The 12,483-nt window shown below is 46.6% G+C and overlaps 1 long non-coding RNA gene across 1 annotated transcript in view; it reads left to right on the forward strand.

The window, feature by feature from the left end:
- The first annotated feature begins 356 nt into the window (after window positions 1–356).
- Window positions 357–12,483, forward strand: part of LOC149865923 (uncharacterized) — a 115,193-nt gene continuing 103,066 nt past the window's right edge. Inside the window, exon 1 of the long non-coding RNA XR_016441809.1 lies at window positions 357–431. This is a non-coding gene — a long non-coding RNA (uncharacterized LOC149865923). The remainder of the gene's footprint in view (window positions 432–12,483) is intronic.

The raw sequence follows: 12,483 nt of genomic DNA on the forward strand, positions 1-12,483 counted from the left end.
GGAGTGGACCTTAGACAGGCGAAGAGTGCAAGGGATCCAAAAACAGAACATAGACATTGAGAGGCACACATAAAGATGTAAGGGGAAGTAGAGGCTACATTTTCAGAAACTCAAAGTGTTATGCAGTGGCTCTGTTGTTGGATAATACTTTGACCTTGGAGATGAGCCCCTCTTCCAGAGACCCCATTACTGAAGGAACTTCAAGGCATGGCAAGTGAGTTAGATGGGAAAGAGTCAAGGGCTAAACAACAACTACAGGTCCTTCAATTCAGTTTGAGGAGGTATTGCTGCCTGCTCACACTACCAGACAGTTCTTTTTTCATGATTCTGCCTCAGTTCATAATAGCATATTATTTCTTTGTCAGGCTGAGGAAGCATCTGCAGATGGTCTGTGTTCTTTCTGGATGTAGTGGTAAAGTAGCCAGAGGCCGGTATGTATGCAAGAAAGCTGGTAAGTTAAAATGTAAATTGAAGTGACCAGTGGGGGGAAGGGGGACATGACTGTTGATGTAATCAAAGGATGGCAGACAGAAGGTGGGGGGAAGGTAATGAGAAGAACTGGTAAAAAGTGGAGGGTTTACCTGGGGAGTCAGTTGTTAGGCACGTTATGTGTCATAATGTATATATTTTGTCCATCATTTTTTGTATCTAGTAGGTTGACAAAGTGACATTTGTAGGCCCATCTGTGAATTCCCTTTGAATATTCAAATTGAGAGACTGGAGAGTATATTGGAAAGTGTTTTTCTTGTGAGAAATGTGCTTCCACAGGTAATTGTGTATTCTTATCTTTGATAGATTTCTGGTGTGCGTTCATTCTGGTGCATGGTTGTTGTTTGTTTTCTCCTACATATTTTCCAGCAGGGAATTTGCTGCACTGGATGAGATGTATTACATTTCTGCAGGTGTAAGATCCAGGAATACTGATGGCTCTGTTGTGGGGTGTAGTAATTGTGGGGGTGGTGGAGCTGTGTTGGCAGGTTGTATATTTCTTGTCCTGGCATGGTCTGGATCCATTTGGTGTGTTTTGGGCTGTCAGAAGTTTGCTTCTGGTGATAAGGTCGGCAAGGTTCAGTGCTTGTTTAAAGGATAGGATAAGTGGTTCTGGTAAGAGCTCTTTGAGAATTGGGTCTCCTTCTAGTATGGGTTGCAATTGTCTGAAGATTTTCAATATATTGGCATTATACAGAATGCAAAGGAAGTTACAGGATGAAATCCTGGCCAAGATGGAAATAAATGGAAGGCCAAAAGATAGTGCCAAGGTTGAGATTGATCTTGCAGAGTACCTTTTTGTGAGAGGTTGAATACTTGGTTTACTTTTAGGCAGGGGCAGGAGAGAAGGGAAGGGCAAGAAGCTATGTTAAAATTTGTATTGACTTAGACCAGCATTTCTGAAAAGTATGGTGTATTGAGCTTTATGGTTTGTTGAATTGTATAATGTAGTCAATTCTGTACATATGGGAATGGCAGATCCCCTGTAAACTGCTTGGGAAAAAGAGAAGGGAGGGAGAGCATAGAAAAACATTTTTTAAGAAGGAGAAAGAAGAGAAGGGAAAAGAAGCAAAGGGTTACGTACCTGCAAACTGGATTGTTTTTTACATAGTCAATATGGAATAAAGTGTATGTAAAGGATTTAGAGCATCACAGCTTTTAGGTTCTTTATATAAAGAAAAGTGAAAAAGAAAGGAAGAAAAAAATCAAAAAAAGAGAAAATTTTAGTAAATAATATGTCTGAAATTTTAATATTATCATATGCTGAAAAATCCTGTTGGTTTATTTATACTTCAAAAGAAAGAATTAATTTAAGGGGGGCTGGACCCTATGATCTTACAAGGTCCCTATCAGCCCTAATGTCTAATGACTGTGAAACTTGGCAACCTCGAGCTACTATAGCTTTCACTGAGAAATAGATATAATTAGAATTCTGTTGCCTATGCTGCAACCTAAATAACATGGTTGATAAATAATTTGAACTTGGAAAATGGTTCAGTATATACTCTTACAGGTATGCTCAATAAGTATCATGAAGGTCAATGGAGGGCTCCTGAGCCAGAAAAATTCTCCCAGAAAAATTAAAACATGCCTCTTTTGTTTTTTTTAATTGGTAAAATGTCATATGCTTTTCTACATGCATCTCTGAATGGTAAACATTGTATCCGGGAAGGAGTTGATGTTGGGACTTGATGAAAGAATTACCAAAGTACAATGTTTTATCAATGACTTAGGATAAAAATGTTATACTGGTTGCTTTTTTTTACAATAATAGGAAAATGCGAGGGTCAGTCAGAAAATAATGGCTCCTATTTTTTTTTTCTCAGCCAAATATTTATTGAAAATATATTTATACAGAAAATCTGAATATCATGGCTGAATATCCAGCTATTTTTCAACACTGTATCTTTTCTGTCACTAACCTTTTTTTGCTGGTGAGCAAGTACGTATAGAGTCAGGTACAGAAAGTAATACCTCCCCCAAGGGGACACTTGTCTGCCTGTAAACAAATGCCAGGAGCTTGGGAATAAGCAGGAGGAACTCATCCTCCTGCTTAATGCAAATAATTACAAAGTCATAGGGATAACAGAGACCTGGTGGGACTCCACCCATGACTGGACCACAGGTATAGATGGCTATACCATGTACAGGAGGGATCGAATACATAAAAGGGGTGGGGTGTAGCTCTCTATGTTAAGGAAAGCTACGCGTCCCTGCAAGCTGATGTTGGCGACCAGGGTAGATGACTGGAGACCCTCTGGGTTAAAATCCGTGGGGAACATGGCACAGGGGACACAATTGTGGGAGTCTACTACAGACCTCCCATCCAAAGTCAAGAGCTTAACCAGGAGTTCACCCAGGAACTGGCTGAGGCCGCATGCTCCATGACCATGGTTGTCATGGGTGACTTCAATTACCCAGACATCTCGTGGGAAGATCACTCAGCAAAATCTGAGCAGTTGCAGAGCTTCCTATTGTGCGTGGATGACCTCTACCTGACTCAAGAAGTCTACAGAGCAATGAGAGGTAAAGCACTGCTTGACCTGGTACTAGCTACTGGGGATGACCTAATCAGTGACCTAGTGATTGGTGGAAACATGGGTGACAGTGACCATGAGCCGATGACCTCCACCATAAAGCTGGCAAGTCAGTCAGCAACGCGGAAGTCCTTGACTTCAGGAAAGCCAATTTTGACAAGCTCAGGAGGCTTGTCAGTGAGGCCCTAAGGGACCATGACCCCAGGGGGAGGGGAGTCCAGGATGAGTGGTTGCTCCTCAAGGAAGCAATCCTCAATGCACAAGCTAATTCTATTCCATCTCAGAGGAAAGGCAGCAAGAAGGCACAGCAGCCCCCCTGGCTCTCCAGGTATCTAGCAGACCTGAGATTAAAAAGAAAGGTCTACAAAGGATTGAGGATGGGATTCACCTCCAAGGAAGAATATTCTGCACTGGTCTGGTCCTACAGGGAGCAAACTAGGAAAGCCAAGGCTGCAACTGAACTCCAACTAGCTTTGAGCATCAAAGACAATAAAAAGCCCTTTTTTCAGATATGTGGGAAGCTGGAGGAAAAGCAAGGGCAACATTGGACCCCTGCTGAACTAGATGGGACAACTGACAACTTGATGCCTAGGAACAAGCCAACCTATTAAATAGGTACTTTGCGTCAGTCTTTCATCAGTCCCATGGGATGCCTATGCCCACCATGGGACAGGGAGATCTGGGTGAGGGACATCCCCTGCCTTCCATTAATGCTGACCTCATGACGGAACACCTTGAGAGGCTGGATACCTTCAAATCAGCCGGCCCTGACAATCTACACCCCAGGGTCTCAAGGAGTTGGCGAGCATCATAGGCCAGCCTCTGGCACAGATCTTTGAGAACTCCTGGCGCTCTGGTATAGTGCCCGAACACTGGAAGAAGACCAATGTGGTGCTGATCTTCAAGAAAGGGAGGAAAGTGGATCCGGCTACCTGTAGGCCCATCAGCCTGACTTCTATCCCAGAGAAGGTCTTAGAAAAGTTTATTAAAGAGGCCATCCTTAATGGACTGGCTGATGCCAAAATCCTGAGGGATAGCCAGCATGAGTTTGTTGCAGGTAGGTCTTGCTTGACCAATCTCATTTCCTCCTACGACTAGGTGACCTGGACAAGGGGCAAGAGATTGATGTCATATATCTTGACTTCAAAAAACCTTTGATCTGGTATCCCATGATCGCTGGCGAAACTGCCAGTTGTGGCCTTGAGTCCACCATGATCCACTGGCTGGGAAATTGGCTCCATAGTCAGACCCAGAGGGTACTAATTGATGGAAGTCAATCATCATGGTGCCCTGTGACCAGTGGGGTCCCCCAAGGCTCTGTCCTTGGATTCATATTGTTCAACATCTTCATTAATGATGTGGACATTGGAGTCAGAAGCAGACTGGCCAAGTTCGCCAATGTCACCAAACTCTGGGGCAAAGCATCCACACCTGAAGACAGGTGGGCGATCCAGCTGACCTGAACAGATTCAGCAAATGGGCGGATGAAAACCTGATAGTGTTTAACACTGAAAAATGCAGGGTTCTTCACCTTGGGAGGAAAAACCTGCAGCACCCTTATAGGCTTGGCAGTGCTACGCTGGATAGCACTACGGAAGAAAGAGATTTGGGGGTCATCATTGACCACAAGATGAACTTGAGCCTGCAATCCAATGCTGTGGCTATTAAAGCAACTGAAATGCTGGCTTGCATCCATAGATGCTTCTCAAGCAAATCCCGGGACATCATTCTCCCCTTGTACTTGGCCTTGGTGAGGCCGCAGCTGGAGTACTGCACCCAGTTTTGGGTTCCACAATTCAAAAAGGATGTGGAGAAGCTTGAGGGAGTCCAGTGAAGAGCCATGCACATGATCAGAGGTCAGGAAAACAGACCTTATGACGACAGGCTGAGAGGCATGGGGCTATTTAGCCTGGAAAAGCGCAGGCTCAGGGGTGATCTGATGGCCACCTATAAGTTTATCGGGGTGACCACCTACATTGAACACCTTCAAGAGTAAATTGGATGCTTATCTTGCTGGGATCTTATGACCCCAGCTGACTTTCTGCCCTTCGGGTAGGGGGCTGGACTCAATGATCTTCTGAGGTCCCTTCCAGCCCTAATGTCTATGAAATCTAGTTTTTAACTACAAGCAAGGCATAGACATGGAAGGTGTTCTTTTTCTTAATTTCTATGGCAGCAAGATTAAACTTAGACATCTATGTCAAGACACTGAAAAAACCTGAAACATTGTATGCAAAGAGCTCACCCTGATAGAGGCATGTCTGATGTGCGACTTCTGCACAACGCTCACCTACATAGCAGCATACCCACCACAAAGGTACTCCCATCCTTTCAATCTGTGTTGCTTCATCCTCTGTACAGCCTGGAGGTTAAAAGACAGGCTGTGTGTGATATTTTCAGGGTGACATGAAATGGATAGAAGCTGTGTGACAGTAGTTGTGCAACAAGAACAAAAACTTCAACAATGGCACAATACATGTCATTGTTTAACAATAGAAAAAGGCCACTGATGGATCATCAACAGAGGAATTGTGAATAGGTATGCTATTCAAATGAACTTTCTAGCACTGTTTGCACATTTTAGACAGACACCTCCTTTCTGAGGCTTCTGGCTTTAGGATTTATAAACATACAGCGGGGATATAATCTAACACAGTCATGCTCAGCTTCCAGGCTGGACCTGACTCACACAGCCATTTCATCTAATTGATGGTGGTCCCCAGTGGTTCTGGAATTTGGCAGTGGGGGGTAGCAGCAGTGTTAATGCTGCTTGGCTACCTTTCCTCTGCCACCATATTTCCAGACTCATGAGGAGCTCTATGGTCCAGATGACATATGTGCCAGATTGAATTGGTGTGTGTTCAGTCTTTAGCCACATACAGCATATGGGGTTAAGGCAGTATGCTGGGGTTTACTACATGCCACATCTGGCTGCAGGAGAAGGCTGTCACATAGAGTTGTACTGCTGCTGAAACTAGTGCATTGTTGTGCACACTCGGGCTAGGGACAGACAGTACATGTAAACCGGTTTAAGTGATCAGAAACTGGTTTAAAACCGTAACAGAACATAAATTCAGTGCATATTAACCAGTTTCAAAATGGCCTAAACCAGTTTGAAATAAACCTGGTTGAATGTAACTTAACTGATGGAACTCAAACCAGTTTATACATTGTCTGTCCTAGATTAGCCAGAGTCCCCCAGCATCCCAGCATTCTCTCTGGGCTGGGCTCTCTGCTCCAGGAGAGCAGTGCTGGCCCCACCCCTCTGCTCTCTAGCCTGAGCAGGGGCAGGGACATGGCAAGACACTGGCTGGAATGATCCTGTTAAGGCAAAGGGACAGGAAGGAGGTTAATTCTTCCCTCCTTCCCCTCTCCCCCACCACAGCTGAGGTCTTCCCGTCTGCCAGGGAGCAGTGGAGATGAAGAGAGTGGCCACTGCTGGCAGACCTTAACTCTGTCCTTGCCCCCTTCACCTTAAGGGGGCCATACTGGGATGGCATCTGGCCATGTCCCACTGCTGAAGCACCAAGGGAATGGGGAAGGGCAGCAGTCTGTCAGGTTGCCCAGGAGGGGGTTTATTCCCTCCTTCCCTTCCCTGTCTCACTAGCAGGGACCACAGCTGTCCCAGCATGGCCCCATTAAGGCTAAGGGGACAGGGATGGGGTTAATTCCACCCCCTTCCCAGCAGAGGACTACACCTAAGGTAAAGCAGCCCCACCTCCTCCCTGCCCTCCCACTGCAGGGTGGGGAGGAGGGCTCTATGAGGGGCTGCCTGGCCCCAGGTGGGGACTCTTCACCTCTGATTCTCCCCCAACTCTGCCCCAGAAGGGGGGTTGTGTTCAGTGCTGCAGCGGGACTCTTTCCCCTCTTTCTTCTCCTCCTTCATTCCCCACTGCCACAGGGCAGGGAGAGGAGGCTCGGTGCAGAGTTGCCTGGCCTGGCCCAACTTAGCCTGGGCATAGGAATGGCTGTCACTGAGATGCAGCCCCTGGGGTTGGCCCCACACCTGCAACTGATCCCAGCCCACCTGAACCCTATCTGAGGCAGCCACATCAGTGGCCTGGGCTGGGCCATGGGGTCAGGGCCACCTCAGTGCTGGTAGCTCAGTGACAGGGATGCTGAGCCCTGTTCTTAGTGCAATCCGGCTCAGCACTGCCTGGCCAGAGGTTGCCTGGGCAGTGGCTTACCTGGTCTGGATTGGAACCACTGGCAAGCATGGAGCCCAGCAGTCACCCACCCCAGTGGCTCACTGTTGACCCACAAGCCCCCACAGCACTTCTGAGCTGGCCCGGGTAGCTCGCTGTCCAGCCAGCCACTGGCTGTTCATGCTGTGTTGGATTGCACAGCTGATGGGCTCAGCAACCCTGTCACTGAGCTGGCCTGGGCCAGGTTGCAGGGGTGGGGCCACCCCCAGGGGCTGCAGGTGGTTGGGGCCGGGCCAGGCAGAAGAGCCAGACCCCCACTAAGAGCCCACCCCACCCCATGGTGATGAGAGGGGCAAGAAGGGATGAGAAGGAGGGGGAAGAGTCCCCCTTCAGCCCCAAACAGAACTCTCCTTCTGGGGCAGGGAGGGGGCAGGAGCAGGGAGAAGAGTCCCCCTCCAGGGCCAGGCAGCTCTGCACAGAGCCCCCCTGCCAGGCCCATGGCAGCAAGAGGTGGGGGGTAGTAGGAGGGGAAGAGTCCACCCCAGTACTGAACAGAGTCCCACCACCCCACAGAGTAGGGGGAGGGCCCCCTCCCCACCCAGTGCCAGGGGGTGGAGGAAGAGGAGGGGGAAGAGTCCCCTCCTCACCCTGTGGTGATGGGGGAGCAGAGGAACGGGAAGATTCCCCCCTGGCACCAGTGCCCCCTTCTCACCCTGTGGTGGAGGGGGAGGGGGAAGAGTCTCCCTCTGGGGCTGGGCAGCTCTCTGTGCTCAGATTGCTCCTGGCAGCAAGGGAGCTGTTGGGGTGGGCAGAACTCACCTGTCCTCATTGTCCTCCTCCTCATAATCAATGCCCTCCCCCAGCCACAGGTGTCTGGCCATGCTTCTTCTTCCCCCACTCTCCAAACCCTGCAGGCCAAGGTATGGGTTTAAACCTCTCCTCAGTCATACTCAGGCCTGCCAGGGCCTGGCCATGCCTTCCCCCCCCCCGCTGCCCCCCATCTTCCTCCAGTCCCTCCCCAGCTCAGCCTCCCTGTGAAAGGGAAGGGAGGGCTGCTCTAGTGCCCCTATGCTTCTGGCCTGAGCCACTGAAGACATGTGCCTACATTTCTGAAATGAAAAGGAAATGTCCATTCACTTGCAAACTGGTTCAGTCTTTGCAGGTTAGACTAACCTGCAAAGATAGAATCAATTCATGCTCAGGCTTTTTGAATGTCTGTCCTTTGCCCGGTATGCTGGATCACACCCATGGACCACTCCCCTGTGCTGGATGCCCACAGACTGACCCTGTATATGGGATCTGTCCTGTGGACCAGTCTCATGCCACTCATCAAGCCTATGGGGCCAGAGAGATTAAGCACCATTGCAATATTATCCCATATTGCCCATTTATAATAAAAGAGCAGCAGAGGCTGGGGTGACATGGGCACTGGGGTGACATGGGCACTAAGGTGCCTGGTTGACATGCCAGATCTCACAGGTTTGAGGCCATGGCAGAAGTGCTTACAGTGTAGCCTTGTCAGATTCTGACAAATCTGCAAATTTTGCTGAATACCTTGTTGCAAGGACATAAAAAAGAAAGAATACAACAACAGAAGCATATCTTTTTTTAAATATGTTGAGGACATATGATTGATATAGTAACAACAAAATATTTTATGATCTCACAATTGTATTTGGATAGTGACTTGATACAGTTGGAAAGCTTGTCTAAAAAAATTCCTAGAAATAAAATATTTCAGGAGGGGAACATGGAGATAGGTTTTTGTTTTAATAAATTTCATGATTGGTAGTGCTGTTGTCCCAAATCTTCTTTAGTCCTTTGGATTTATCTGAAAATTCGTAAAACTCATAAATCAGTTTTGTTAAATAAAAGTCAAGTTGAACAGGCAATATATAAAAAAAAAAATGGAAAATCCACTAGCAAAAGGACTCTTTCTACTTTGTAGGACTAGGGAAAAACCAAAAAAACCCATGTCTGGAAACACTGATCCTTGCCGCAAACTGCAGGAGTGATCCATACCTGCTGATTTTAGTCACCACAATCTTTGCAATTTTGTTCTACTAAATTCATGAGGTTCTTCTTAAATCCATTTTTACCCTTAGTTTCCCTTAAAATGTACACCATAATGAGCCAATAGATGAGATATCTCAGTTTCTGATTACTCATCCTTTCTGTGATGTACAGTGTCAATCACTTATTAGATAGTTCCTTAATAGAATCTAAATCTTAAAGCAATAATCTATATTTATAAGATTTTCCCTATACCAACTTTTAGAAGTCTACTTTTGCTTCTGGTGCTTGTGTGTGTGCATGTTTGCTATCCAGATTGATTGCAAGTTTATTGTATATTTATAAGTGAGCAAAATACAATTAAGTATTAAACTCAACACAGTTTCTTGAGGGGAGTCCACACTTCCATCAAAGTGTTTTTCTTTGCACCACTTATTCAAATTGCTTTGCCTAATGTGAATCTAACAGGAAGCAGACATTGTATTTCCAAACACATGAAAAGCTGCCAGATTATTGGTATAAATTACTGATGCACAAAGTTTAGATAGGGATCTAGAAGTTCAGAGGATACCAATGCAAAATATTCCATTGCGCCTGTCAGGCCTTGATCATTCGGTCCCGTGCCGCTCAGCTCTGGTTATGTAGGGCAGTTCTTCGCTCCGTCCCTCTGGTCTCAGGACGTTGATGTCTCTCCCTGGGTAGTCTTATCCCCAATCCCGCCTGCCACAACTTTGATGACTCAGTGGTGGGGTCCGACCACCAGGGTTCGTCTATCCAAGGCCTTAGGGCGGCAGTCTTCTGTGAGGCTCCAGCCTCCCCTGTACCTCACCCTGAACCCAGCCACTACAGAGTGCTGATGTTCTTTTGTGGCCTGCCATCCCTTGTGGGGTATCCTAGTTTTCCCCTCTCCAGGACCCTACCTCAGGTCTCGCCTGAATCCTGAGCTACCCGTTATAGGCCTCCCTGACCATCTGGGTCCTCTATCTGGCAGAACCTTTTCCAAAAGCGGAAACAACAACAACAACAAAAAAGGGAAAATAATAACAAAAGCTATCTACAACACCCATGATCTACTAATCACTACCATTAGGCAGCTTGGTAATAACGTGGCCTAAATCACCTGGCCCCACAACAGGCTGTTCCCTTGGTGCCACCTTCTTCCCCTTTTTTTTCCCACTAGTGCTAAATACATTAAACAGACCCTCGACGTCCCTTCCGGCTTGAAATACCAGCTCTCCTCAGAAGGGTTACCTTGGGTCCTCGATTCTATTTTCAGCAGCCTCAGCTGCTGTCGTGGCCATCCACCTCCCACTTAGGAAGATCCCTGGAGCTGGGCTATGCTTCTGCATGTCCCTCTTGACTCGGTACCTTGCGTCCCTTAGATCTCTCTTCTTCTTCAGGGCTCCCCCCAGGGTACCTCACTCGCCCATCTGGTCTCTGGAGCCTCTTCCTGGGCTCCTATGTTGAGATACAGCCTGGCCACCTCTGTCTCCCCTGGTCTGTCAGTGGCGTCTCTCTCTTGGAGACCTCTGGGGCAGCCTCCTGCCCTGTGGGAGGTGTTCTCACTCGCCCCCTCCTCCGAGAGGGGTCCTGGGGATACTCCCCCCATGCTCCTTCTCAGCCTCCTATCTCCCTCTACCTCACTGGCCACACCTCTTATTCCCCCGCGTCGGCTCTTCTCCCTCCTCTCTCCAGCTGGCCGCACTTTCAAAAAGGCACAGCTAACAAGCTGCGCAGGTCCCACCGCCACTTCCGGTCCCACCGTGGTACCTGCTGCAGGTAAGGAGTTTTCATTTATTTTTCCTTTTGTTGCATCTCCCCTGGGGTTGTGCTGGCCCCCAGGGGCCCTTCTTGACCCTTTGAGGTCCGCCTCTTGTGTTTTTCCTGTGACATCCATCTGTAATGCCTGTTTAAACAAGTTTGAAGATAGATGTGATTTCTGGTACTACTTCCATCCTTTTAGGTCAGAAGTCTCATAAGAACACCTTTCCTCAAGATGTTTTGATATCTACTCTTGGACACAGCCAGGCTCTGGACATGTATTGGGATGTCAGGAATAAAATTAATGGGGAATGGAAGTGAGATGCACTTTCTGAAACCCCAGGAACAAGGGTTGGTTCTTGTTTTGTTAAATCAGTGATTCCCAGCCAGGATGCCTTGAGATCTTTTCAAGGATGCATCAGTGTTAGCACTGTTAAGTGTGAAAATATTATACATAAGATAAACTCAAAGATCTTAAAAAGGAATCTATAGCATCAAAAACATTCTGACCTGTTGTGGTCTTTCTGAGTTCTTTGCCACAGAAGAATTACTCTATTTAGTTTTCTGTAGCCAAAAAACGACTGAAAAGTAAGACTGGCATTTTCTGAGGGGAACCTCGAGTCTACTGAGAGGTGCCTTGTGTCTAAAATTGTTGGGAACTACTGAGTCAGAGGTTGAAGAAACGTTTAGCTTTATCAGTTTCCTCATCATCACTGCTGTAAAGCTGCTTTCCTAAGGAACTTAGAGGAGAAATCATATGTGGTAAAACTCTTCTGTTCTTAGAAGTACCACTGGGGCAAATGGCTTAAGTCAGCAGTTCTGAACCGGGGGTACATGAAGCCTAATCAGGGGGTACGCGAGATATATTTCATACATTGTCTAACACAGGTTGAAGGGCCAAAAAAATTAATTTCCCATTGAAAGGGCGTATGTGAAGTCTTACTCTGAGACCAAGGGATATGTCGACTGAAAAAGGTTCAGAACCGTTGGCTTAAGTAATAGTTGCAGGATCTGATGCTAATTTTAGGTTTCATTTTAAGTTGATTCTAAATTTCATTCACATTCATGCTGCTGTTCTAAAACTGGACTTACAATTTCCCCTTTCCAAAGATAAATTTTTCCACAGTTTTGAGAGAGAGAAAATAAAAGAATATAGAATCTTTAATCATGGTTGAACATAAAGTAGTTCTGCTGAGCATGCAAACATGTGGTGTAGCCAAATGTTTTTTATTAACATCTAGAGTTATAGTCTGTAGTTCCTGCCCAGCTTGTGGATTGGTGTTAGAGCCTCTCAGGAAAATGCAGTTCCTGGCCACAGAGATGGAAAACTTTAGTTTGATTTTTTTTTTTTTTCTTCTTCTTCTTAGCTAAACAAGCAGAGTTCAGCCCTGGGTTATCACATTTAACTCTGGAAGATCTTTGATGTTTTGCCTGGGGTTGAAGAAAGAAATAAGAAACAGGATCCATAACAGAAGATTATAGAATTAACTGTGGGACATCCTGTATGTTGCAATTTGTCCTATGCTGATATGCCAATA

This window comes from Crocodylus siamensis, chromosome 4 (genome assembly GCF_052110815.1).
Source record: "Crocodylus siamensis isolate JL-2025a chromosome 4, ASM5211081v1, whole genome shotgun sequence".
Classification (NCBI taxonomy): Eukaryota; Metazoa; Chordata; order Crocodylia; family Crocodylidae; genus Crocodylus; species Crocodylus siamensis.